We start from the raw sequence: 25,698 nt of genomic DNA on the forward strand, positions 1-25,698 counted from the left end.
TCACCCTCCTCCCACGCACCCTCCGCGTCGCACCCTCCCTCCCGCCCTGCACCGGCTCCACCCCCCTCCCGCTCGACCTCCGCGCGCCAGCACCGGTCATCTATTGCCCCGGCGTCCCCAAGGGTCCGCGCCACGCCGGACGTGGACGAAATTTCCCCCGGTCGCTCGCTAAACTCGAATTACGGAGCAGTTTTCGAGACCGATTGATGTTTAGGCGTTTTATCAAAACCGAAAAGCGCCGCGGGAGCCGCCGCCGTCGACGCCAGTCTGCGTAACGCTTTGTCGTTCAACCGACAGGCTTCCGAACCTCATATCTGCTCGTCTAGTTTCCTGCCCTCTCCCTGTCCATCTGTCTCTCTCCCCCTCTCTCTCTCTCTCTCTTCTCTCTTCTCTCTGACGTTTCGGACCCGTGCTAGCGAGAAATCGATACGCGATAGCTCGTAAATACTTTTAATTCTGAGCTATTTGTCGTTCGGCTTCCATCTGGCGGAGCTAGCTGCACACGGGGCGAGTCGCTCTCCTTCCATGTCCGTGTTCGAGCCGTCGCTCTTCTCTTGTTTTGTATTTCGCACTTGGAAGCGTTTCGCGCGGCGAAACACCTTCTCCAGACGCTGAAATTGAAGTGCCTCTTACATCCTCGCGGAGCGAGCGGCGCCGTTCGCGGTAAGGAAAAATGTACGCATGTGAGCGTCCTCCTTTCCTTTTTTTTTTTTCTTTTTTCCCCGGGTCTCGTTATCGGCGCACCGCGATGCGAGATATCTCTTTCCCGATAAAGAGAGGAAAGGAAAGGAAAGGAGGAGGGGAAAAAAAAACGAGTCCTACGTGCTTGTCCCGTTGCGAACGAAGTGTTTAACGGCGGCCGCATAAATATTTACATTCGCCGGAGTGTTTTTAGCCCGCGCGCAGAATCGAGATTACATCCGAATACATATGTAACAGTTCGCAACGATATTAGCAGCATTGCAGTATTTATGAAGCGAAGTTACGCCGAGTGATTTCCATCGCGCGCCCGCGCGCGCTAACAAATTCCTGCCCACATCGCATTAAACGCCCGGCGATGACGCGTACGCGGCTACCGGATTCGCCGAATTTCCTCCGTGTTAATCTTTCAATAGCCGCGGAAAACAGACGAGAAAAAAGAAGAAATCAAATACAGACTCGCCCGTCGTGCAAAAAATACCGCGCGAGGCGAGTTTCGAGTTTCGCCGCCCGCGAACCGAATTATCCGCACATCGCGACGCGTATTGCCTGAGCGTAAAAAATAAAAGAGAGAGACAGAGAGAGAGAGAGAGAGAAATTCAAGTTGCACGCGACTAGCGCCGGCACACACATTTACGAGCGCGCTCAATGTAAATTTCTATCCGGGCGTCCCCTTCGAATAGCCGCGCGCCGCGCGAAACGAGGTAACGAATCTCTCGATATCGCGCCGATGCGTGCGTTCGTTCGATCGCCGGCCGGTCGATCGGCCGCTCGCGAATTATCTTCGATATCGCGATCGTGTACTTGGACAAAATTCGCTGGCGAGGGCGGGCTTGCGCTTGTCGAGAGCGGTGCGCGGCGGCCGCTTGCTTACAACGTTCGACGGCCCGTGGAGGTGCGCAAACGCGATCGCTGACATCCGACGCGACAGAGCGTCCATTTACATAATAATCCGAGCCGCGGGAACGACACGTAATTGATATAAATACGCCAGGCGATGACGGTACCGACAGACGTACGGCAGACCGTGGCCGCTGGCCAACCTATGGTATCCATGGACTGGCTCCGCATAACTTAGCATAAATAATAAATAATATTGTGAACACGCGTGCCGGTGTTAACGCATGTGCGTCATTAATAGGCACATCCCTTCTCCCGCTCTCCCCTCGGCCGCGCACACCCGCTCGACCCCCGTCGCCGCAGCTCTCGCGCGTCCTCTCCCGTTGTTCCCTCCTCACGCTCTCGATCCGCTCTGCTCCGTACATAGTATTATACTATATACTTATGTGCACATGTACCTGCCAGCTCGCGTCTGTCTACCTTTGCCATCGACGCGCCGTCTCGCCGAGTTCATCGCCACGAGCGCGCGCTATACAATTCGGAGACGATTTATGCGCCTTCGATGTACGCTCGTCAAATAAAACAATCGGGCGCGTTCGTCTATCGACAACGACTATTGAACTTTGCGCGCGTCTATATTTAGGCCAACGCCGAGCTTCGGACTTGAGCTTCGGTCAGGAGGTACGGCGGAATCATTTTTCGATCGGCAATGTTTGCTAATATTTTGAATTTATGTTGTGTAGAAGTACACAGGGAGAGAGAGAGAGGGACAGAGACGCTTGATTGGTTGTGGGAAAAAATAATTAGCTTCCACCTATACACTCGCACACACACGGAGTGTGTGTGAAAAAAGTGTCCTTTCAATGCGGATATTTCCGCACTTGGGTACCCGGAATTGGGAAAAATGTTTAATGGAATCGTCTGTTTCCCGTTCCATAAATATTTTCTCGTTAATTTGCATGTAAAAATATTAAGGTAAGGTCGTACACGGATCAAGTAAAAGTGAAACTTTGCCAGATATTTTGTATTTTATTTTTACATCCTGATATAAAAACATCAAATATTTTGTTAATTACCTATCTGTTTGTCAACCATAATATTTTTATGAGAAATATATCGAGATGGACGATCGTGTATCGAGCCAAGTGCACGCGTAACTATATATATTTACGCGACGACACGAGTTCAACGCAGACAAAATTTCTCATTCCACTGCAACGGTTAATTTCATGAAATTCTGGATATATTTAATCAATTCCTTGGGTTTACATTACTTAATAAAATTGTTTCTACTTTTGCTCTACGTTATCTAGAAGCTATTTTAGTTCAAAGTCTGAAATCGCGAATTTTCTCGTAAAAAAGATTTCCTTACCTGGAAAATGTCAGTTTACTATTTTCTCCGCTATTAGATTCCACAACTCAGATCATCTGAACAAGTCAGACCGTCGTCTAATCAGATGATCAAAATTGCGTTGTGGGACGTCCCGTTTGTTAAAAAAATAATATCCTAATTTGTGTGGGACGTCCTAATTTTTCTAAAGACGTCCTAATTTTTTTTTATTTTAGGACGTTTTTAGGAGGTCCTAATTTTTTGGTTTAGGACGTCTAACTTGAAGAATGAATAAGAAGAAATGATATCAAATGATACTGAAAGATTAAATAATTCCGGGGTTGCCGGTTATTACCCGGAAGACGCGATTACCTAATTGGTATCCGAGACACCCAGCTATCCGGAATCAACACCGCTGCTCCGCACTACTGGTCGGATAATGATCGTGTAGGTGGATTTTTTACGCAGGCCGCGCGTTAAAGTCGCAATATACGAGCTCGCGATAATCCTATCGCCGCGCCGAAAAAACAACTTCAACATACGAGAGACGGCTGGTAATGGTAAAGAAAAACACTTGTTATGTTCGACAGCTCATATTTATTAATGTTACACGCGATTTTAAGCCGCCTATCTATACCAAGGTGAACAACCATTTAGATACATGGCATTACACGCCATTGTCGCGCATGCATTCTGCGTGCGAGGTGTCGAAAAGCCGGGCGCGCTCGTTTGTCTCGTCCGCGGTATTTCCAGACGACGCTCCCTCTCTCTCTCTCTCTCACTCTCGTCGAGAGAGCGTCGAGGAAGAATTTCAACGCACCGGTGATCGTTTTCAGCGGAAACGTTCGGACGGGATAACTCGCACACGGCCATTACATATTTCGCTCGCATCATCCCGACGATGCCGAACAAAGTATACCCAGCTGCAGAGATAGCTGCGTTAGCGGCGGCGATGCGTATCTTTACGACAACTACGAGCAATAATAAGATCCGCTACACTTTGTCATTAAGGCGGTCGCGTCCGCTTCTTCCGCGCGGGACAGTCTATACTCGCGCGCGTATCCTCTTCTCCGGCCGCAGAAACGAGTTTCCGCGAGTTCGATCGCCGATAGGCGATTCCGCGATATATACGCATTAGCGTGCCGCCGGAGCCTCCCCGCTCTAAACCGTTTCTTCCCCCGGAACGCGATCGCGATCCCAGGTAGCCGCGCTCGTAATGATTGAGGAGAGAAGCGCACGGTAGCCACGACGAGTAGCGGCCGGGTGTCTCTTTCGCGCGTGTAACCGAATAGCGATGCTAATCTTGTCGCGGCCCGTGGATACACGGAATACACGACCAGCCCTGCGTGTCTCACACCCATCCAGGCCCGAGAGTTCCAGTTCCAAGGCCGGCGGCAGTGTCGCTCCACCCGGGCGTTCGCTTCCAGTCCTAATATCCTTTATCGCGAATTAAGATATTGCCGGGGTGTGGTGGTAGCCGAGCCGTTTCTTCCCCTTTCTTTCCCCGAATCGACGGAGGCGATTCGCCCAAAGTAGCCCGCAGGTACGGCTGCGTCGACGCGTCGAACGAATAACGAAGGCACGCTCAAGCATTACCGAGAAGTAGTAATGAGTAAGCGAGAGAGAGAGAGAGGGATGGATTGCTCGCCGAAGATAAGTGAAGATACGCGTTTACGCGCCTCCGCTCCACTCATCGGGAACGGAACGAGGTGTAATGTAGGAGCAGCCCCAGAAGTGGTGGATATTAGGTATTAGAGCGATATACCGAGGCGCGGCTCCCCATCACCGCACGGCGAGTATGTATTAATGGTGTCAATCCTCCGGATAGCCGGTATCACGGGCACTACTCCGGTCTTTCGGGTATTTCTCAAATTGCCCAGGCGGTCGGGCACATGGATATTTCTCGAGTACTCAGATTGGCGGGTACTCAAGCATCCGGATATTTCTCAAGTCGCCTGGATATTCCGATATTCGGCTAACCGAACCTCACGGATATCACCGACGTTAGACGATCAACGACGGGAACTTCACCATTTCTTTTACTTAACATTTAGGAAGCAAATATAAGCGCTGTATTGAATTAATCGTGAAATTTGCACCCTGCGATAATATGAATTTGTTGTTATATCGATACAACAGTAAATATCTACTCTGAAAGTTACATTTAGATTTTCGCATCACATTTTTATATGATATATTATTTTAAATAAATCTCGATAATATCGCTCCTCCCGTGCACAAAATTGTCAAGACAAGATAAACGAAAAGTTGACGCTGCCTAACACTTTCGGGATAATTGGGTGCCCGATCACCGGACTAATATCCGAATTTGGATACCCGGCCAGAGAAACATTCGGTTCCTGACAGCACGTGATACATATTATTACGTCAGGCTACTTATACCTGCCCGAGAGATTCGAACGTTGCATCGGGCAACGTCTTGTAACGGATAGTCCACTGTCGTTGTACCGGCGCGATTCTCACTCCCAAGTCGTATCGATTTATAACGAGTGATACGGCGAATGCAGTGGCGCGGCATTACATCATCGCTATCGTCTGCCTCTTCGCTCTGTCGTGCATCGGGAAACTCTCTCGGCGCGTTACCTCCCGTATTATATATATATATATATATATATATATATATATATGCACACATACATATATATATTCTTCCCCCTTTCCCCGACGACGTAAGCGCCAGCGGCCGTTGATGCACGGGGCCCCATTACTTCCTGGCACGCTGTAAATAACCGTGCGGTATTTGCGTGCGCGCAGTAGTAAACATTCAATAAACGGCCGAGATCCGTTTACGGGAATGCATAATGCGCGAAGGGCCGGCGACGTGCCGAGGCAGTTTTCGGCTCACGATCTTTCTTTCTCTCTCTCTCTCTCTCTTACGCGCGGCCCGCTTCCAGACAGCCCCTTGAGGAAGAGCCGGTATTGCGAGCCGAGTGGGCCGAATGTTCCGCTCGTGGGGGCGAACCGAGGAGGGGGATTTAACTGCGGCTGCTTAGAGCCGCGAGAAAGGAAGGACGAATAACGCGCGCGAGGATCGTCGAACGACGCCGCCGACGTTTCTGTATATATGCACGTGTCAGTCCGTAACTTAGGATAATGGCACTGCCGGTCTATCTGCATATCGGTTATCGGTCCCACCGCGGCTCAGACTCTGTCCATCTCTGCCGTCCCTTTGAAAATCGCACCCAATTTGCGGACGAAAGCGAAGACCGCGCCGACAGTCGGCCGGATTCTTGAGCAGCGTCCGGGAGTAACGGGGAAACCGTTCTCACCCCGTTGAAATATATTTGTTGCGTTAATAACGCTCGTAAGAATTTGCAATGAGAGCGTTCCAACGAAAACATTTCCATGTACGTATGCTTGCTTGTGACGCATCCGACAAGCTCGGAAGACTTCGGAAGTCGGTCGAGACGGGAGTATGCCGATTAAAGATAAATACCCGATCTAATTGTCGAATCTTTAAGTAGTATTTGAATACAGGAAGGAACCTTTTCATTTCGATGACATTTTGTAAAAAAGCTCTGGAAGAAAAGGGTCCCGGTAAAGAGTATCTCTCGTGTCTGTACATTTTCTTTCCCTCCTAAAGAGATGGTACACTCGGCGAGCTCGAAGGATGGAAGTTAATCGACACTCGGTCTCTGAGAACGTCAATTAATAATAAATATTGAATTTAATTATCTACGTCACTGGGAGTTGACCGAATTCTATTAACATAACATTTAGTCGCGGGAAGACATCTTCGTTCATTCGTGGGATATTTATTTGGACTAAAAAATAACGTTCATAAAAAGATACAAAAATTTATCCCGACGTATCTCGTATTTGTATGTTTTCCCGACGTATCTCGTATTTGTATGTTTTCCCTTATATATAATATTTCCAACGAATTTGGCGAGTGGAAGAGCCGGGACGGTCTCTGGGAGCGCGGCGCGTCGATTAATAATAAACGCTGGATCTAATTATTGATGTCGTTGGAAGTCGGCCGAATTCCTGAGTAAAATTTAACCGCAGGAAGACGTCTCGTTCGTGGAATATTTACTTCAAATTGTAGATGTTCCAGGCTCAATGAATATTTATTTCATTAATAATAACGTTCGTGAGGAAAATACGAAAAAAAGAATCGCGACAAAAAATGCCTCATGTTTCTATATTTCCCCTTATAGATGATACATTCGGTGAACTCGGAGGGTGGAAGTTGGCCGAGTCGTTCTCCGGGAAGCGTTGCACGTCAATTAAAGATAAATACTCGATCTAATTATCGATATCGCCGGAATATCGCGTAATTCCTCGTGTCGCGGAACACGTCCTTTGCGAATTTGCGATCGTGGAGGAGCGTCGACTCGCTCGCGCGCATATCGATTAAACCGGAACACCCAGTTAACTCCGAACGCTAACTCAAAGTCAGATTCTGCGATTTCTCAAGGCCCCGTCCGCAATCACCGCCGTCCACGTCGGCTCTCTCTCTCTCTCTCTCTCTTTCTCTTTCTCTCCTTCTTTCTCTCTCTTTTCACCCTGGCCGAATGTATCTCGCGATAGGCGATCGCCCGGATGCTAAGAAGATTGCAGGAGCGGAGCAATTTATCCGCGATCACCCCGGAGGGTACCGATGATCCATGAGTGGCCCCAAGGTACGGAGTAATCCGGTCGGTAATCAAGAACCGCGGCGTCGCCGATCCGAGCCGCGCGCGCCGACAGGTTTATCAATGCATATTGGAAACAAGTTGGCCGTTAAAGAACGACCTGGCGCGGCAGCGACGCGGCAAAAAGAAAGCGGCCGACCGCAGATTCGGTCCACGACGCTCGATCTTTTCTACTTTCTCCTCCTTCGGAGCTTCGGTCCCTTCCGTCTCTCTCTCTCTCTCTCTCTCTCTTTCCTTCTCTTCTTCTCTTTACCCGTGTGTCGCGCGTACCGAACTACGCGCACTGTCCCTGAAATATGCCGCACGTTGTGAGTTAGTTTAATATGCAAATGACGGGAGAGATAACGGGGCCGATCCGTGAAGAGTGGAGAAGGCTAAGTCGTGATTCCGGTAGCCGTGTCTTCCCCAGCCCTGTGTGTGTCGCTCTCCACCTTCTTGCTCCTCTTCGGCCCCCGGTCTTACCGGGCGACCGTAGAAGATGAAGAGCGAGTGCAGGAGAGAGAGAGAGAGAGAGAGAGAGAGACATAAAGAGAAGACGAGGCAGCGGAAAGAGGAGAAAAGCGGATCTCGCTCGCTCGCTCCCGATGAGTGAATTGAGAGATAAGGGGCCCACGCTTAGCCCCCCATGGACGCTCAGGGACGCATCCTTCTGCGGAACTCGAGCGTTTCGGCAGATTTGTCTCGAGACGTGTCTTTCCGGAGCAATCAACCTCTCTGCTCTCTGAGGATCTGTCTGTTCGACTGTTAAAAGAACATTTACCCTCCGCCCCTCCCCCTCTAAATGCTACAAATTGTTTCCGTTGAACGTGAGAAACGAGAAGAAGTACATAGATAGTTAGAAAGTCAAGCCACATGCAGTTATATCGATTTCAATCGTCACGCGAACTACAAAGTTCCATTGAAAAGATCAATCATTTCACATCGTTCAAAAAACGCAGTCGCCCCTCCCCCCCCCTCATCCCCCCGATCACGAAAGACGAAGATGCTCTGCCGACGCGCATCTACATCCCTGGCCGCTTAATCCTGTAATGGTCCGTCGAAGATGCAAGCGTGTCGTGCGGAGGTGTATCTACTCTCCACTATCCCGCAACGGCGGCAGAGCATCCTTCGGTCCTCTCCATCTCATCCTGGCGAGGCCGAGCGTGATCATCGCCCTAAAGGTGGTGAGAAGCGATCGTCGTCGTCGTCGTCGTCGCCACCACCATCGTCCCCGTCGACCTCCCCGTCGTGGTTCTCTTGTTTTTCCTCTTCCTCCTCGCCGTCGCAGGCGTTCGCTTCACGACGACGAGAAAGAAGAAGAAGAACCGTGACGTTGTGCCCTGGCAGCGGTGTTCGTCGTGACCTCGGCTGGTATATTCGTCAGTGTTCGTCGGTGTTCGCGTGTGTAGGAGGCACGAAGGGGCCGAAGGGGGTTGGTAGCTAAGGTAGGTAAGCGCTTCATTAGGCCGCGAGAGCTCCCTAATTACACACGGCCTCATTAGCGGCTTCCACTCTTCCTCCCCCACGTCCCGCCGCGCTGCACTGTACCACCTATATACGTGTATCTTCTGGAACCTCTTCGCCCTCTCCGCGCTATCTCTCACTCTTAGCAGATATATACGAGGTGTGTGTGTGTGAGAGCACCGAGCGGACCAGAGAGACGGAGAAAGAGAGAGACAAGGCCGAGGGAGCTGGCGATACGTTGATGGAACGGGAGGACTCGGGGAAGAGGGATCAGCGAGCTCGAGGGAGCCACAACGCCGTGTTCGTCGCCGCAATGAGGTTCCCGACAACCGACCGCGTCTCTCTGTGTCTGCCTAAACGAGCCAGCAAACCGCCAAATGCCACCTGATCGCTCTACCGAACACGGAGGAATTACTCGTTACTCGGCACAGCCGATGAAGATCCAAAGCGAGCGAGTCCGGGAGAGCGGGTGGGAGTTTTTTCATCGCCGCGACCGGCAATAGACACTGTTGCTGTTATTCCATTTGCGCGACGAGTGGAAAATTAAACGAGAGTTCGCCGCACGCGAAAAGTGGAGCTCGGGTGCGCTGGGCGGCGGCCTTGGCGCGAGAAATGTACTCATTAATTTCGATGCTCGCTAATGAACGACGACTTTAATGAGCGCGACGTCGGCCGCGCTTACACTTGGATCAAACGAAAGTTAAGGTGGAACGCCGTCGCGTGACCCGGTCGAGACAAGTTGAAACACGAGAGTGAAATCTTCAGTGAGTTAGGACTTCGAGACCGGCAATTCGTATTAATTAACTCCCACCCTTTCTTCCTTTGTTTCTCCTTTCCTCCCTCCCTACCTACTTACCTTTCTCTCGTTTTCTACGTCTAGGAGCTCGAAGGAAAAATTAAAAGCTGTTTCGCCACCCCAGGTGGCACGCGTAACTACAGGTCCAATATCGCCGGACATTCCGGTAACAGGCTTCTCATTATTTATGCATTTAAAAGGGTCCTCTCCTCAACCGGCGCAACCCTTTCTCTGTCGAAGGATCAAAAATAGCTTCGGAACCGCCGCCCTCTCTCTTTCTCTCTCTCTCTCTCTCTCTGTAACCGGCTGAAAGGGGTTCGTCGACGGGCGGCTTACCACCGCGACACCCCCGCGTTTCCACACAGACAAATTTAAACGTCACTTAACGCGTCATTAAGATTCTCACCCGGATCGCTAATTTAAAACGGCGCGAACGCATCGACATTCCCTTATCGCGAACTCGGCCTCACCGAGCGCGACGTTTTTATGAACGACGATATACAGCAAATTGCGAAGTCATGATGCTATCATGTGACATGTCGTTTAAATTTCTCGTTCGCTTAATTAATTAACTCTTCGTTCATTAACGTTTGAATCTCTCAATCAAGTACCGATATCTGTGTGCGATTATGACGCTAATATAAGTAGATGATAGGGCAGAATTTCTATTTTGATCTTATGGTTCTACATACTTTACAATGTATACATTCTACATTATATATATATATATATATATATCTTTTTTTCACATTACTCTCGAAATTTTCTGGAATAAAAACCTCCCTTAAACCGTGTGAAAATTTACTTGAAATGGTAGTGAAACATTGTCCCTCGGGATTACCAGGAATGAACGTTTAATTCATACCTATAGTATGCTTTTAATCTACAAATTAGGATACAAATACGCTATGAAACTCGTTAGAAAAAGAAAAAAAAAATGGCGCGATCTATTTCCCTCTCCCGGTAACAATGGAGTACATCAGATTCATTTTCCAACATCTCGAGTGACAATGTTCACTCACGACGAGTCAGTCAGATCGGAAGGCTTCATTCTCTGTGCGGACAAGCAGCATCTCGAATTCGAGCGATTCAGCTGTCTCAGGCGGCTTCCCGAGAACGGATGTCATTCGAACGAAATCAAAGAGCAGCGTTCTTTAACGCGAGCGTCGAAACGTCCCGAAGTTACGGAGGCAGTCTGCTCGTTCGCTTCCGCTGACACAAGCATCAGTGGTCGGCGCGAAGCCTGGCGTGCGGACATACGATCGCAAATGGATTAGCGAAATCACTTTCCCGAGGCGAGTTTCGGCCGCCTCACGGCGGAACAGCTATTTTTTGGCTATCCGCTGGCGACGCGCGCCCGCGGAATCAACGGTGCAGAGCGAATAACACCGGGAGCAGAGAGATACATCTGGTCGTTCCGTTTCCCGCTGATTGATGCGTGTCGTCTGCCGGTCGGTCGGCTGCCCAGCCAGTCGCTTCGCTCCCGCCGGGGTTGAATGCAGTCGCGGGCCTTCGCGGCGCTCCGCCGCGCCGGAAACGGTCCATCACACGACCACGTGACCACGTGACGGTCTGGCCTTTGTTCCGCGCGATCATTAGTCTGTCAATATGCCCAAACGACGCTCGCCCTATACGTCCTCCTCCTCCACCGGCCGTTCCCCGCTCGCCGCCCTCAGCGTCTATATATGTATGCGTTTGCCTACCTGCACAATGCGCCCATTGTCTTCCACACGCGCGTATTATACACCCCTATTATGCACGTGGACGCGTGCGTACTCGCTTACCTGCGTACGCATACATGCATGCCATCCCTGAATCGAGTCTCATGCCGGAGAAAATGAAGATCATTCGGCCCCTGCGCCGACTCGCGCAAATCGCGGATGAACAATCGGAGTCGACGGGTCGCGGGGAAAGGTAATTGAGAGTGTGCATCGGCGTAAATGGGACGAGGATCTTCCATTTGATCGATAAAATGGAGAGAGTGTCGACGAGAGCGCCCTTGTAAAAATATGCGGAAATGCCAAACGCGCGTATATCGGGGTGTGCGTGTCCTCGAAGAGGATCGGAATCAGTCTGCGAAATCTGACGGCGCGTGTCAGGACGATTAACCGGTCGTCGCGCAATTCACACTAACCCGCCAGTTCGCGGAAGAAAGATCTCATATTGGAGAATGAAAGTCCTTCGATCCTTCGTCGATGTTGACTCGCGAAATCGCGGGTGGAATCGATGGGACAAGATGCAACGGGAAGACAGGGGGAAGAGGGATGTTGAAAATTGACGGTGTCGGATAAATGGTACGCGCGATAATTTTCCGCTTGATTGGCAAAATTGGGGGTGTCGAGACCGTGCTCTTCTAAAAATATGCGAAAATAGTGGAGACGCGTGTATCAGGACGTGTCTCCTCCCGAAGTGCAAATCGGTGCTACGTGTTACATGCGATTAATCTGTCGCCGTGTGATTCACACTGGCTCTTCCCAGCTCGTCGGGAAAATATATCTCATGCTAAAGTATGAACGTCGTTCGACCTTTCGCCAACGTTGACTCGTAAAATTGCGATAAACGATACGGATTTTCAACGCGATAAAACGCGACGAAACGCGATGTAACGCGGGAGGACGAGGGAAAGGGAGAGGGATAATTGAGAATATACGGTAAACGAGACACGCGATAATTTTCCGCTTGATCGGTAAAATTAGGAGTATCGGCCGCGTTCCACGTCTAAAATGTGCGAAAATAGCGGAGACAGGCGCGTATATTAGGGTGCGTCTCTCCTCAAAGAGGATCGGAGGTTTGGAGGTGCAAAATGGCGCGACGTGTTATATGCGATTGCTCTGTCGGCGCGCGATTCACGCCAGCCCTCCAGCCCGCTGAAAGATCCGTAAATCACATTCCGGTTCATTGGATAATCCGGCGGTGTTAATGTTCCCGCGTATCCCGTTGACATGTACCTCCCTCTCGTCCGTTCCCTCTCTCCCTGTCTCTCCTTTCACTCGCCTTCTCTCTCTCTCTCTCTCCCCCCCTCTCTTCCCGTCTTCCATTTGAGCTCGGCGTTCTCTCTGTCTTCGCGCACACGCCGGCGTTCTCCGATGATCCCGAAGGCACCCCTACGCGTCTCCATCCCCGGCTGCCAACGCGGCGCGTCGCGTCGCGCCGAAGTAGGGAAGAGAGACGGCAGCCGGCGCTAAATCCAGATATATGATGCGCGGCCGTGACATGCAAATCTGGTCAAAGCCCGGTGCCATTACGTTTTCAAATCTTTAAAGTGTGTTTAGACAGCCGACGGGCGGTGACGCGCTCTCTCGAAGATTGCCGGCGCTGAAGCGGTCTCGGAGGATCGACCACCGCGCCGTGGGTCGAATCGTCGCAACGTCGTCTTCGCCGTCGCGCTCCGGCCGCCGGGAGGATAATGCGTTCCAACTATGAAATACGGAAATGCGCGCAAAACACTTCTCTACGAAAGCGTTTTTCAAATAGAAATAGGGAGCAATTTCGAATTAGCAAATTGGACTGACTCGATGCGTAGAAATACTCACGAATATGAAATTACTAATACGTTTCGCTTGTTTTAATTGCGAAGCATTGTATACTAACACGCAGTATAATTAGGTTATTAGTATTTTCTAGCCGTATAAAACCAAACGTCAAAGTATCAACGTCAAGTCATCGCAGTGAGACCGATTAATTGCTTCGACGCATCGTTGATGCATTATGTCACTTCTCTTTGAATAATTGATATTATAATATATTAATAATCTGCAATATATAAGATTAAAAACACGCCATAATCCAGTGCTACATTGCGTGCCGAGGCTTATTCTTTCGCTCGGCGATTGAACAAGTCCCGACAGACACGTATCTCGCTAGCCGGGCCGGAAAAGATCGAAAGGTCGGGGTTAACGTTAAAAGTCAAAGGTGAAAGTCGCGAAATTCGGTGCGGTGTTTCAAGCGCATACCGCAGAGTGCAGTGTAACATGCGATCGTTCCGGGAAGTCATAGAGGACGAGGTGCACACGAGGAGACTCGATTCCCGAAACAGGCCTGATACTACGTGTGCGGACCAGCCGAGAGATCGAGCACCGCTGTTCGCCAAAGACATCGATGCCGCGTCGTCGTCCCAGGCGACGAGTTTTTGTCGCGCGATCGGTGGTTTATTTCGCTCGTCTGTCGATTCGTGAGGCCGCGCGCGCGCGCGCACACGGCGAAAGAACGAGTGGACCGTTCGTTCGATCCTCGGCGTAACCGTGTTTATGCTTTATAGCGGGTCCAATTAACGCCACGTAAAAACTCGCCGGATTCGCGAGGGTGGTCGAATCACCCTCACTGTAAATCGATCTCTCGCGAGCCGTTTCGTGCGTCAGCGAGGAAGTGAACTCTCGTGACGGTCAGGTCGCGTCAAGAGGTCAAGTCCATCTAGATCGATTCGTTCAACTTCGATTCCCGTCGACGAGGACCTTCCCATTAGATATAAATTAGAGAAGCGACGTGGAATCCGATGTATCGAAAGTCCGCCGCCCTTTTTTCACCTTGGATATTTATGTAGACGGAGCGAGCGAGCAAGGAGGTGAGAGAAGGAAGGTACATATAGGATAGGATTATTTTGATAGAATAATTTTTATATAATTAATTATATCTTCATAATTAAAATTATATATAACAATTTAACATGATCCTTAAAACTTCAAAAATTTTTATGCTTTTTTACATTAATATATACATATTTTATCCATTTTTATCATATATATATATAAGAACTTATAAATCAATAAGTTTGCTACTTTTAATGATTAAATTTTCAGAATCATTCTTTTTTATCTATATATATAAATTATTTACACTTTTCTAAAATAATTGAAGTTTAATATAAAGAATAATTGTTAATAAGAACTTATATATTAATAAATTCTTATTTAATTAATATTTAATAGGTACGCAGAAAAAAAGTGCTGGAATCAAGTAAACGTAAATCTTCAGCCTAAATCAAGTAATATTTTTCTCAATTTAAGTATACTCGAATAGCTTGCGATAAATACTTATTTGAACGCAGTAACGCCTTAATTTTCAAGTGAATCATTAAATTGTCGACGTAAAATAGTTCAAAATTTGAGAAATTATTTATTAGAATTATACGATGCTATTTTCCGTCGAAGAAACTTAATAGTTCTAAATTTCGATTTTTCTGCCCGGTAAATATTTCACACGCTCTCAGTCACCAAGAAAAAATGGCTCCTCGTTCGTGTGATTCAGATCAGCCGATCGAGCCGATCCTATATCGCTTCCCTATTTATATCGACGAGTCTACTCTCCGTGTGTCGCTTGACTCTTGAATACGATCGCGAGTAGACGTTCGGTGGCTACTCCCCAGCCTGATAAGAAAAGGCCGCTAAGCCTGGCCCGGCCAGTTTGTTTTTGCCCGCGCGCGGATCTCGTGAATCTCGCCCGCTCGATCCCGACCCGACTCATGCCGCTCCGCCGATGGATACTATCGATCGGCGGGACGATCGGGACGGACAAAGAGAAGACGAAACGATCGTTTCGCGGTATTTCGCTTCTTGTTTCGGATTTCGTCCCCGATCCTCCCATGCGGGCCCCCACGGGCCTCGTTCGGACGACCGGTGAGGTCGTCGGCACACGTCGATACATCATTCTCCGTCTTCGTCGGAAAGAAAAAAAGAAAAGTCATCGTTCTTTTTTTTCTCTCTCTCTTTCTTTTCTTTTTCTCGCGAATCAATAGGGGTAAGGTCAGATCGCGCTTTATTCCCCGCGGGCGATAAAGAGCCGTCCGCGAGAAACGGATAAGCAGGTGACGCCGTTTGATTTCTAATAAGTCCGCCTGCACGCATCGCTCAAAGTTCCCGAGTTGCACGATAAGGCGTAAAATCGCGGTTCGGCGGTCGCCACAAAGAGAATTCCTACGTCCGAGCGGGGTACGGCCGCGCATACGTTCCCTCATGCCCCCTCCCGCCGCTGCTTCCCGCGCGCGGCCGGCATGAAATAATAATAATAAATACACGGGTGACCGAGTGGTATTGCGCGCTAAACTGATTCGTAAGCGTGGAAGCCGCGGAACAATGGGCGCGGACCTCGCGTGGCCGATGGCGTACACGGAAAAGGAGGGCGGGCGGGCCAGGGGAGAGCGAGATGGTCGGAAGGACCTGAGAACGACCGCCGACACAATGGAGACCAAGTTGGCGGTCTGACCTCCGACCTCCGGTTGTGCACCACCGACGTCCTGCATTCGCATTCGGATTCGTTGCTTCGATTGTGTGCTAATGCCTCGTGCAATGTCCACTACCGCGGCCTTAAGACACGATACCGACTCCCGGCCCCCTTCTGTCTATCTTCCTTCCTCGTCCTCCGCTGCGACTCGTCAATAGCTGTCGCGGCTTGCTCGTGTGTCGCTTCGATAAATTATCATCGCGATACTCTGACACCGCGTTTTTCTCCAGTCTTAGACGTTGGGCTTGTTTTCTTCTTCCGTTGGAATCTCCCACCGAGTTGTCTCATGAAGCAATGCGAAATTCACAAAGTGGGACAATCTCCCGAAGAGTGGTAATACCGGAGTCTGGAATACCGGATCTCCTGAAATATGATTTTACCGAAGCATTGCGAGCGTCTCGTTGCACAGCCGGATGCATTAGTGTCTGCTCATTTGAATGCAGCAAAAGTGTTATCAAATGGGTGGACGTTAAGGCAATAGGGGCGTAAAATGAGTTTTCTCCCGAGTTCGTCGAGACTTGCGCTATATATAGATTTAATTAAATACGGCATGATTATATTTATTGTATCGGCGTAATTGAAAAACGATTGACCATTCGAAAGATATTCGCAATGCAAAACGACACTTTCTATACTTGCTCCTTGAGAAGGTTAATGCTCTATTTTTAATTTCTTCTAACACATTTAGAATTCTAATGGAAAACTACTGCGATATTAAGGACTAATATAGAGACGTTATGCAAAAATCTCCGAACTTTCGGCCGCTTTGCTTTGAAAATACAGCGGTGTAAAGTTAACAGCTTCATAGTAACACTCGAATCACATATACATGTATTTAAACACTTATACACCTCTTTCTATTATCTGTGCATCTCCGTTAGATTAACTAATGTATAAAAATAGCATTACAAATAGCATAACAGATAAAGTGCCGTCGATAAATTGCGCATCGTAATTATCGCAATTACTATCGTTCTTCCGCGGATTACAGTAATTATTTCGTCCGATGATTCGTCACTTTTGAATGTTAACTTTCAATGTAGCGCCCGCGTCTCTCATTGCGTTGCATTTACATCGGCGGTATGTTCTCTTTCTCTCTGTCTATCCGGTGATACGCGAGGGAGTAAATCGAAATCATTTACTATCGCGATCACTTGGCAGCGGCCGAGACGTCGGTCGGGTAGAATGGATTCGATTAGCGACGGCTCACCGCGGTACCATCGACCATCGCCGTAATCGCTCCCGGCAGACTCGTAAGTCTTACTGCGCTACTAACGAACATTACTCTGGAATACGGATCGATTCGAATCTTCGTTCACGCATCGTACTGTGAATTCGTCGCGATATATATACATATATATCGCGGAAGGCAAAATATTAACAATAATATCTATTGCTGGAGACGAGCGTCGAGCGTGTCGAAAAATACTATCTTTATTTCCTGAAGCGAAATCTCTCATTCAAAACGAATGAAAATCAACTCGAAACGCGATTGCGAACGTACATCGTGACTCTCGAAATCACAAGAGTGAATGTTTAATTCGAAATTCTTCACCTATACCTTCATCTTCTAATCTGTATTTCCTTATCTGTAGTTTCTTATCTATAGGATGAGTCAATAACTCTTAACGCCTCGGATATCTTCGAAATATGAAAATAAGATGAACAATTTGTCTGACGGAAATTACATGAAACTTGTCAAACATCGAACTCCATTCTTAGAAACATGGAGCGCATCGGAATCGCGTCATTTCGTCCGAAATTCACTTTTCCCGTAACCATTTGCGTACTCGAAACAGCACTCAATATTTGTACGTTATAAATCAATGAGCGCGCAACAAGAACGACGGGCGATGTGTTGAAACGCGAGGGACTCGCGATCCGCCATTAAAGCAGCGCCACGCAAGCGCGCGGCCGCGTGCATGCGTCGTGTCAGTAGAATTTTCGATAAATATGATAAGCAGCGGCCCGAGTGCGGAGTGCATCGCGAGAGCCGGATGCAGCGTGCGATGCACGTCGGTCGCGCGCGCGACGCGGTCATACGAGAGAAAGAGCGCGAGAGAACGAGAGAGAGAGAGAGAGAGAGAAAGTGAGAGAGCCGCGTAACAATGAGGCGGATCTTTCCGTAACGCAGGAGAGTGAACCCGGTTTCCGGTGGCCTTGCACCCGAATTTGAAACTTTCCCCGTTACGTCGGCGAAGCCGCGCGCGCGATGCGCGCCGTCGGGGGCGCTGAGCAGCAGGGGCGGCGGGGAACGGCGAGGGAGGGCCGGGACGAAGGTCAGTGTCTGCATAAAACCACCCGAGGCTGGAGGCTACAGACTGTCGGTTCTAGACTGCCGAGGCGTTTGCTATGCGGGCTGCGCAAGCCGCGGCTACGTGCCCTGCCTGACGAGCTGCGACTCAAATTCAACTCAAACTCTGCTTTCTGCATCTGCTATTCCGCTTTCCTTCGCCGCCCTCGACACGGTCGCTGCCTCTCGGCGAGGTGTCCGGCCGGCCGGCGGGAGCCAGCGACCGACTCGCGGCCCGACGGCGATCGAGGAAACCAAACACTCGCGATATCATCGAGACTGACGCGATAATTGATCATTGATGAAGGAGATTGCACGGGAAAAAATTTTTCGCACTAAACTGAATACATCTCACATGTCCCAAACGATCCACGCAAATTTTTGTGTTGGTTCAGCGCAAGATGAATGTATCGGAAAGTAACACAAATCATATGTTAGAAATTAATATAAAATTAATATTCACAGTATGTTAATCGATACTGAAGTATAAAATGTGTCATTTTAATACGTACTTATATATGTTGGATGTCGATTCGACATAAGACTGACAGATAACTTCAGATAACATAATTACAACGTGTTAAATTAACACATGAGTATGTTAAAAATCTATAACATAGATTTTAACAAGAACCGATTTTAACATGAGTAATAAAATATTTTTTACTGCACTGAAAACAAAAATTGCTATTGTTCAAGCAAATATTTGCCAAGAAATATTAGTTTATTTGGATTAAGTGAATATTAATTGAATGTAGCATGTTTCTCCTTTCAGTATACTATATTCAAGTAATATTTACTTAATCCAAATAAAATAAACTCCAATACTCCTTAGCAAATATTTATTTGGACATGGCAATTTTTTTTCAGTGTGTATGTTATTAAAAAGAGAACGAGAGATTTTGTCGTACAATTTGCATTCTCTTATTGGAGGTACTTTTTAAGTTTTTTCGAATGTATTAGGTTGGTGCGTATGAAATGTCGCATTCTCTTTACATGCGGACGTTTTCCTCCCTGTTTTCGTTATACTTTTGTATTTGGCATAACCTCATTCATACTCGTATTGTCCATTGCCAGAGACTCATTTCAACAAAATAGGTTTTCTCGAAGGTCTTCCCTTTTTTATTTCTTTTGAGTTTATTACCGATATGAATTCTGCCGACATTCGCGTCATTTTCTTATATGAGTACAAACTTGGTAATAGTGCTGCAAAAGCTGCACGCAACATAAACCAAGCGTTTGGGGAGAATACGGTTAACAATCGGAAAGTGCAGCGTTGGTTCGAAAAATTTCGGACTGGCGATTTTTCACTGCAAAATGAGCCGCGCGGAAGACCCAAAACGTCTGTGAATAATGATGACCTGAAGGCTCTAGTGGAAGCGGATCCAGCCGTATCCACGAGGGAACTTGCTATCAGGATGAAAGTTGACCATACAACGATATTGAGACACCAAATTGTACTCCCATCGCTTGTGAATCGGCATGGCCCGCTACTGCTCCATGACAACGCTCGGCCGCACACATCGCACAAAACAATTGCGAAACTGAACGAACTGGAATATGAAGTTTTGCAGCATCCACCATATTCACCGGATCTCTCGCCGACCGATTTTCATTTTTTCAAGCATTTAGAGCTGTTTTTAAGAGGCAAACACCATGAAAATGAAGACAGTCTAAAAAACTCGATATCAGAGTTTATTAATTCTAAAGACCAAAATTTTTTTAAGACAGGCATCTACGCTTTAAAATCTCGTTGGGAGAAGTGTATTGAAGCGAATGGAGCATACTTTGATTGAATAAACAGCTTTTGAAGAAAGATATACAGTTTTATACAATCACTTAAGAATCCGACATTTCATATGCACCAACCTAATAATTTCGCTGAAAAAGTAAAGTGACGGCCGAGTCACTGGGATTCGAGTGACGTTTCACTCGAACAGAGTGAAGTCTCCTCTTTGAATTGCATCAAGTGAATATTTCCATTCGTAATTGAAGAGCGCATGTAACGTACACAGGCCGACATAATGTAGCCTTGACATCTTATTCTATATATAACTTATATAAATTATTAGAATATTTTCCCATACAGGTTATTAGAATATTTTATAACGATACTTATCGCATAAACATTACTGATGTATTATTTATCAATTATTCTAAGAAACAGGAGCGATGTGTCAACTGTGATCTGTTATTATGATAACCTTACGTTATATAATAATAAATATATAATATAAGTAAACGTGTATGATTAAGAAATAAATAAAGCTGTTATTTTAAAGATATATTATGCCGGACTCTACACTAGGAAATTACTAAGGAATTAATATAGAATATAGATAGAAAATAGTAGCGATATGAATGTAACATTATTATCATTGACATTACAGTAATATTTACTAGAGAAAAATAGTTCTCCTTGCTACTTTTTGTGATTAAAATAAAAAAAAGGTATGTTTGGCGCCAAAAATAATTACGATCTTCTATCAATTTGCCGTCTCACCCAGAAAGAAATTCACTCTAATCGAGCATTCACCCGACGAATCGAGAGTCACTCATTCTGACGTTATTTTCACCGTCGCTTTGAGCGAGTTTTCACTCACTTTGAGTTTTCCTTGAAGAATTTCTGAAGAAGATAACAGCGAGCATCACGATGGAACCTGTTTGCCATCGTTCGGAAATCATCTGTAAGTGCGGCAGGTTTTGCAAAGTGCGGTCGGTTAAAAAAAGGCCAAGGAGAATGTCAAGGAGCGCGCTTGGTGGAAGTTTATAAAATCATTACATTTCAGCTATTCGGCAGCGTACGAAGAGGAATTTTCATTGTCCGCGATGGACATCCTCGTCTCCTTCGGCCGTGCTTATCCAATTATCATTCACGCCGCGTAGGCCGATCGCGTCGTAAATATAATACCGTAATAGTCCGCGGACTCGCTCTCTCGCGTACGAGACTCTCGGCGACGGGCAGGCGTATACGTGGCGCATACACGGGACACGGTAGGGCCCGGAACAAGGCAAACGGGGGAGGCGAAATGACAGGAGGCGGCCGTTTACCTGGCGTTACGATAATTAAAATGAAATAAAAATCCATCCGCGCGCGGTCCGCTCGTCAATCCTCGCGGCCGACATTTTACGTCGCCAATCGGCGGTCACCCTCCCCGCCATATACGTTTCCACGCGCTTCCGCCCTCGTACTCATCGTCCCCTCCCCCCCTGTCGTCGTGTTTTTTTTTTTTTTCGGTCGTGTCGCGTCGACACGTCCCGCGTACTAATAACCCGCGCACGAAAAATACTGCTTTTCATTCGACCCCTTTTTTTTCCCCGCGATAATGACTTCGACGGGGAAATTGCCCGGGCGTTCTCCTCGCTGCTGCTGTCACGCGTCGTGGTATAAGCTGCACAGACATCGCGGCAAAATTATATACATATGTTGAAATATATAGAAAAAACCGTGGCACCGCAGAGGAATGTCAGGTGTGTAATGAAAAAAATCCTAAATTAAAGCGGAATCAAGCTTTTATATATTCAATCGAGGGAATAGAAATAGGCTGGTAAGAGCAAAAAGCACGATTGCGTTAGTATCATTATAAATACATAAATGTGTTTAACATAGCAGTTATTGAGATACCGATAAAGTTAATAAACTAACATTAATCGAACACCATCCAAGACGTCTCGTCTTCCTATTCGGACTATTTCGAAAAAAATCCTCCCTAATTTTGTATAATTTCTTTTTTTAAAGGTTGCCTGTGTGCCTTAACGTATCTTCCAGCAAGACAATAAGACGTATAAAAAATCCCACTTTTTTCAAAATCTTTCTAGACTTTTTTTCTTTTTAATTAATTTCTCTGCAAACCCATTGACATTTCGAAATTTTTAACCTACGAATGGAATTGCCAATTGGATCAACGGTCTGTTTCCAGTCAGATTTCGCCACCGCGACCATTGCCTCGGCGCAGCCGCTCAAACGCGAATAATGATGCCATTTTTGGCGAGGCGACGCGACGCTCCCTCGCGCGGTTAATCCCACATGCGCGCCGCGTTGTGTCGTGGGAACGCGACGAGCGGTAGTTGCGGCTCGACGAAAGTAAGACTCTCGCGACGTTGACGGCAGGAGCGCCTAACCTCGGCCCTCTCCTGCACGGTAGCGGTGGAATCAGCTGACTAGCAAAACTGACCTAATTATTATGCATTTATTCGCGCGTATTCAAATGCGCCGGGCGGCGGTGCCCGCCGTTGTCTCGCTCGCTCGTGCGCACGTCCTATCGTTCTCCTTCGCACCGACCGACGCCACTCGCTTGTTCCACGGACACTTAACACGCGATCGAGGATCTACCGTCAAGGATCTTTCGCGAGGTGTATCGATCGATACTCCTTGTCTTGAAAAATCACTTCTTATGAGAATGCGGAAATGATTCTATTCTCCGATCAATCGTTGATATTGCACTATTATCTGATTAAAGATAAAGATCGGCACCACTTCGCAAATACATATTTTTTTCATCAAAAGGCCATTTCGTTTATTCCCTGAAGATTTCAGATTAGTCGGAACTGTTCTCATCGGTATCATAAATATAACTCGGATCATATGCCGAAGTCACAAAGATAAAAAAACATTACATATCACCAAATGATTTTATCTAGCAAAAAAATAGAGAGAGCATCTCGCGAATGGGATGCTCCGATGGTCGCAAATCAGTAAATTTATCGCGAGATATCACCGTTTCGATTATTACCATTTCATATTGATTCTTTAATTAGCAATCACACGTGCGTGTGTGAGCGTCGATAAAGGAAACAACTTGACGTCATGCGCAACTATTGCACTCTTCAATATCAATACGGCAATATTCATAATACGAATTTCAGAAAGCACATCTCAACACACACACACACACACACACACGTGATTCTCTTTCCGTGCTTTTCCCAGTTCTAATAAATCCCCCCGGCCGATTGTACATCACGCGAAACAAGGAACGGCAGGTGGCACGCCACGAAAACGGCTGAAAGAAGAATGTAAAACGCCCGGGCGTGGATAAAGAAATGAACATGTTCCGCGGGATCCCGCGGCTCGACCGAGTTCAGCATGAAAGAGCCATAACGCGCCGCCCGGCGCAAGTGCAGCGTCTGAAGCGGCGTTTTACAGCCGTGTGATTTATAAAATACCTATCCCGCAATCTCGCAGCACCGTAAAAGCCGGGAGCGGGTTCGCGTGACCCGGCGCCTCATGATCTGCCGGCATCGACGGATCGGCACGATCTGTCGCCGGTATCAATCGTAAAGCCGAGTCGGATCGTCGATTAGACCTATCGGTACACTTTATCGCGCGACACCCTCCCGCGATACACGCTCTCTCTCTTGTCTCCCGTCGAGAGAACGTTTCGGCATCGATCGTCTCGGCGCGACTTAACGGGCCCGGCGCGACTTCCGTCATCGGCGAGCGGAAAGAGGAGAGAGGCGGAAGTCTCTCTTCCCCCTCCGTGATCACGTGGTAATCGACGGCTGGTGCGCTTTCTCGTCGATGACTTGGAGACTTCGAGGTATGCCGAAACACGGAGTGAGAACGAGCCTGCGCGACGTAACAGGCATAACATACACCGGAATACCTACCCCGTGTCCCTGCGCGTCTGCCTGCCTGCCTGTCTGTCGGTCTGTCGGTCGCTCGGTCGATGCTTTGGTTTCGTCGCCGGTGGTACACCCGCGCTAAGTACGCACACGAGCACACGCGTGTGTGCCACCCATTCTCTACACACACACACACACACACACACACATCCACGTGAGCGCGCACGACGCGCCCGTGTACGTACGTGCGTACACATAGAGGGTGGTGCGTCAGGGAGGGTCGGGAGGGTGTCTCGGCGCCATGCTGATTTGCATGCGCCGCCATGACGGCCGCCACCGCTCGAGCGGGGGTTGCACGACGTCGCGGGAGGGAGGCCCGGAGGGTTAGGGGGTGAGCATCGATCGCTTTCTCCAGCGAGCTCGCCGTCTACCCCTCCTGCCGTCCTCCCGCAACCCCCCTCCCCCTCCCCGTCGACCCTCAGCGCTCCCTGGCTCTCTTCGTTGCTCCCTTCGCCTTCGCCCTTTCGTTCCTTCTCCCGCGACCATTCTCTACTTCGCCGTACTCTCCGTTCTCCCTGCCGCGCGTATCTACACCCCGAGTTTTCTTGTTCCCTCTCTTTTCATCGCGCGTCCTCTTTTTCGCCTGTTTCGCCCTCTCGTACGCCATGGCACTTCTCTCTCTCTCTCTCTTTCGCTCGCTCGCTCTCTCCCTCCTCCAATCCGCTCCTCTTTCTCTTTTTCTCTCTGTGCGAGTTGCGACCGAACAACCCAGCCCAACAACCGACACCGACGCCTAAAACCAGAAAACTCCGCAGCTTCGTCTCTGTTTGTCTCTCACTCGCTTTCTCCATTCCTCCCCCTTTCTCTCTCCTCCTCCTCCCGTTCTCCGTTTGTCTGTCTTCGCCTCTTCGTACGTCGCGTAGATTATCCGTCGCCTTATCCCGCGAAACTCGATTTCGCTATTCCAACGTCCGTCCGTAAGAATCCGCTCGAGGAACGCACCCGTACGATCACCGTGATTCCGCCGCATCATCATCGTCATCACCACTACCTTCAGTCTGTCCTATCGCGAATACAAGCACACCGTATCGCGCCGTGCATCGCCGGAGATGTCTCTTTCGATCCGCGAGTCGAGCGAGCATATCGTCGTAAACGATCACTTTCTCGCAAAAGTGAAACGAAGCGAACGCGGCGCGACACTGCGAGGGGGATCAAGGGGGAGGAAAAAGGGCCTTTTCTTCTCTCTGTGCGCGTCGGTAGGCTGGAACGGAGGGTTAGAGGACGAAGACGGGGGAAAACGAGAGCAGCAACGACCTGGCGAACAACGGCCGCGGCCGTCTATTTACTTATGCAACGGGCGACGAAGTAAGAGGGGGCGGCGGCGGCGGCGGCCGCCGCCGCTCGCGCGGTGGGTGTAAGGGGTCGGAGCCTCGGGCTCTGTTTGTTTTCGTTGGACCACATAGCGTGATACGTTTGCGTAATGCGCTACGTCCGTCGTCCTTTCCTCCGCCATATCCTCCCAACAGCGTGGCCCCCCTCTAACTCCCTTCCACCCCGTTCGTCCGCCCCCGCTCGCACCATCGTCCTACGGGGGTAGCAACGGCTGCGGTGGAATCTGCCAGGCGGTAACTCATCCGCACGGCCGTATTCTCGGATATGTTTTTGCTCGTCCTCCGCCGTTTCGCCCCTGGCACGTCCTCTCCCTTTCTTCCTTTCCTCCTCTTGCACCTCCTCCCCGACCGCCTCCATCTTTGTCGCTGTGCGGATCTGCATCCGTCCGTCCGCTCGTCCGTTCTACGTCATCGCCATACTCATTTTTTACAGACCTCTCCGATGTCAGCGCGAGCTGACGGGGAAA

The 25,698-nt window shown here is 48.6% G+C and overlaps 1 protein-coding gene and 1 long non-coding RNA gene across 9 annotated transcripts in view; one reads left to right on the forward strand and one right to left on the reverse strand.

The window, feature by feature from the left end:
* The window catches only part of LOC106750299, a 296,840-nt gene that overhangs the window by 102,463 nt on the left and 168,679 nt on the right, over positions 1 to 25,698 (reverse strand). The window lies entirely within an intron of this gene.
* LOC106750301 overlaps positions 1 to 25,698 on the forward strand; it is a 217,675-nt gene that overhangs the window by 39,781 nt on the left and 152,196 nt on the right. The window lies entirely within an intron of this gene.

This window comes from Dinoponera quadriceps, unplaced genomic scaffold (genome assembly GCF_001313825.1).
Source record: "Dinoponera quadriceps isolate SergipeBrazil2010 unplaced genomic scaffold, ASM131382v1 scaffold5335, whole genome shotgun sequence".
Classification (NCBI taxonomy): Eukaryota; Metazoa; Arthropoda; class Insecta; order Hymenoptera; family Formicidae; genus Dinoponera; species Dinoponera quadriceps.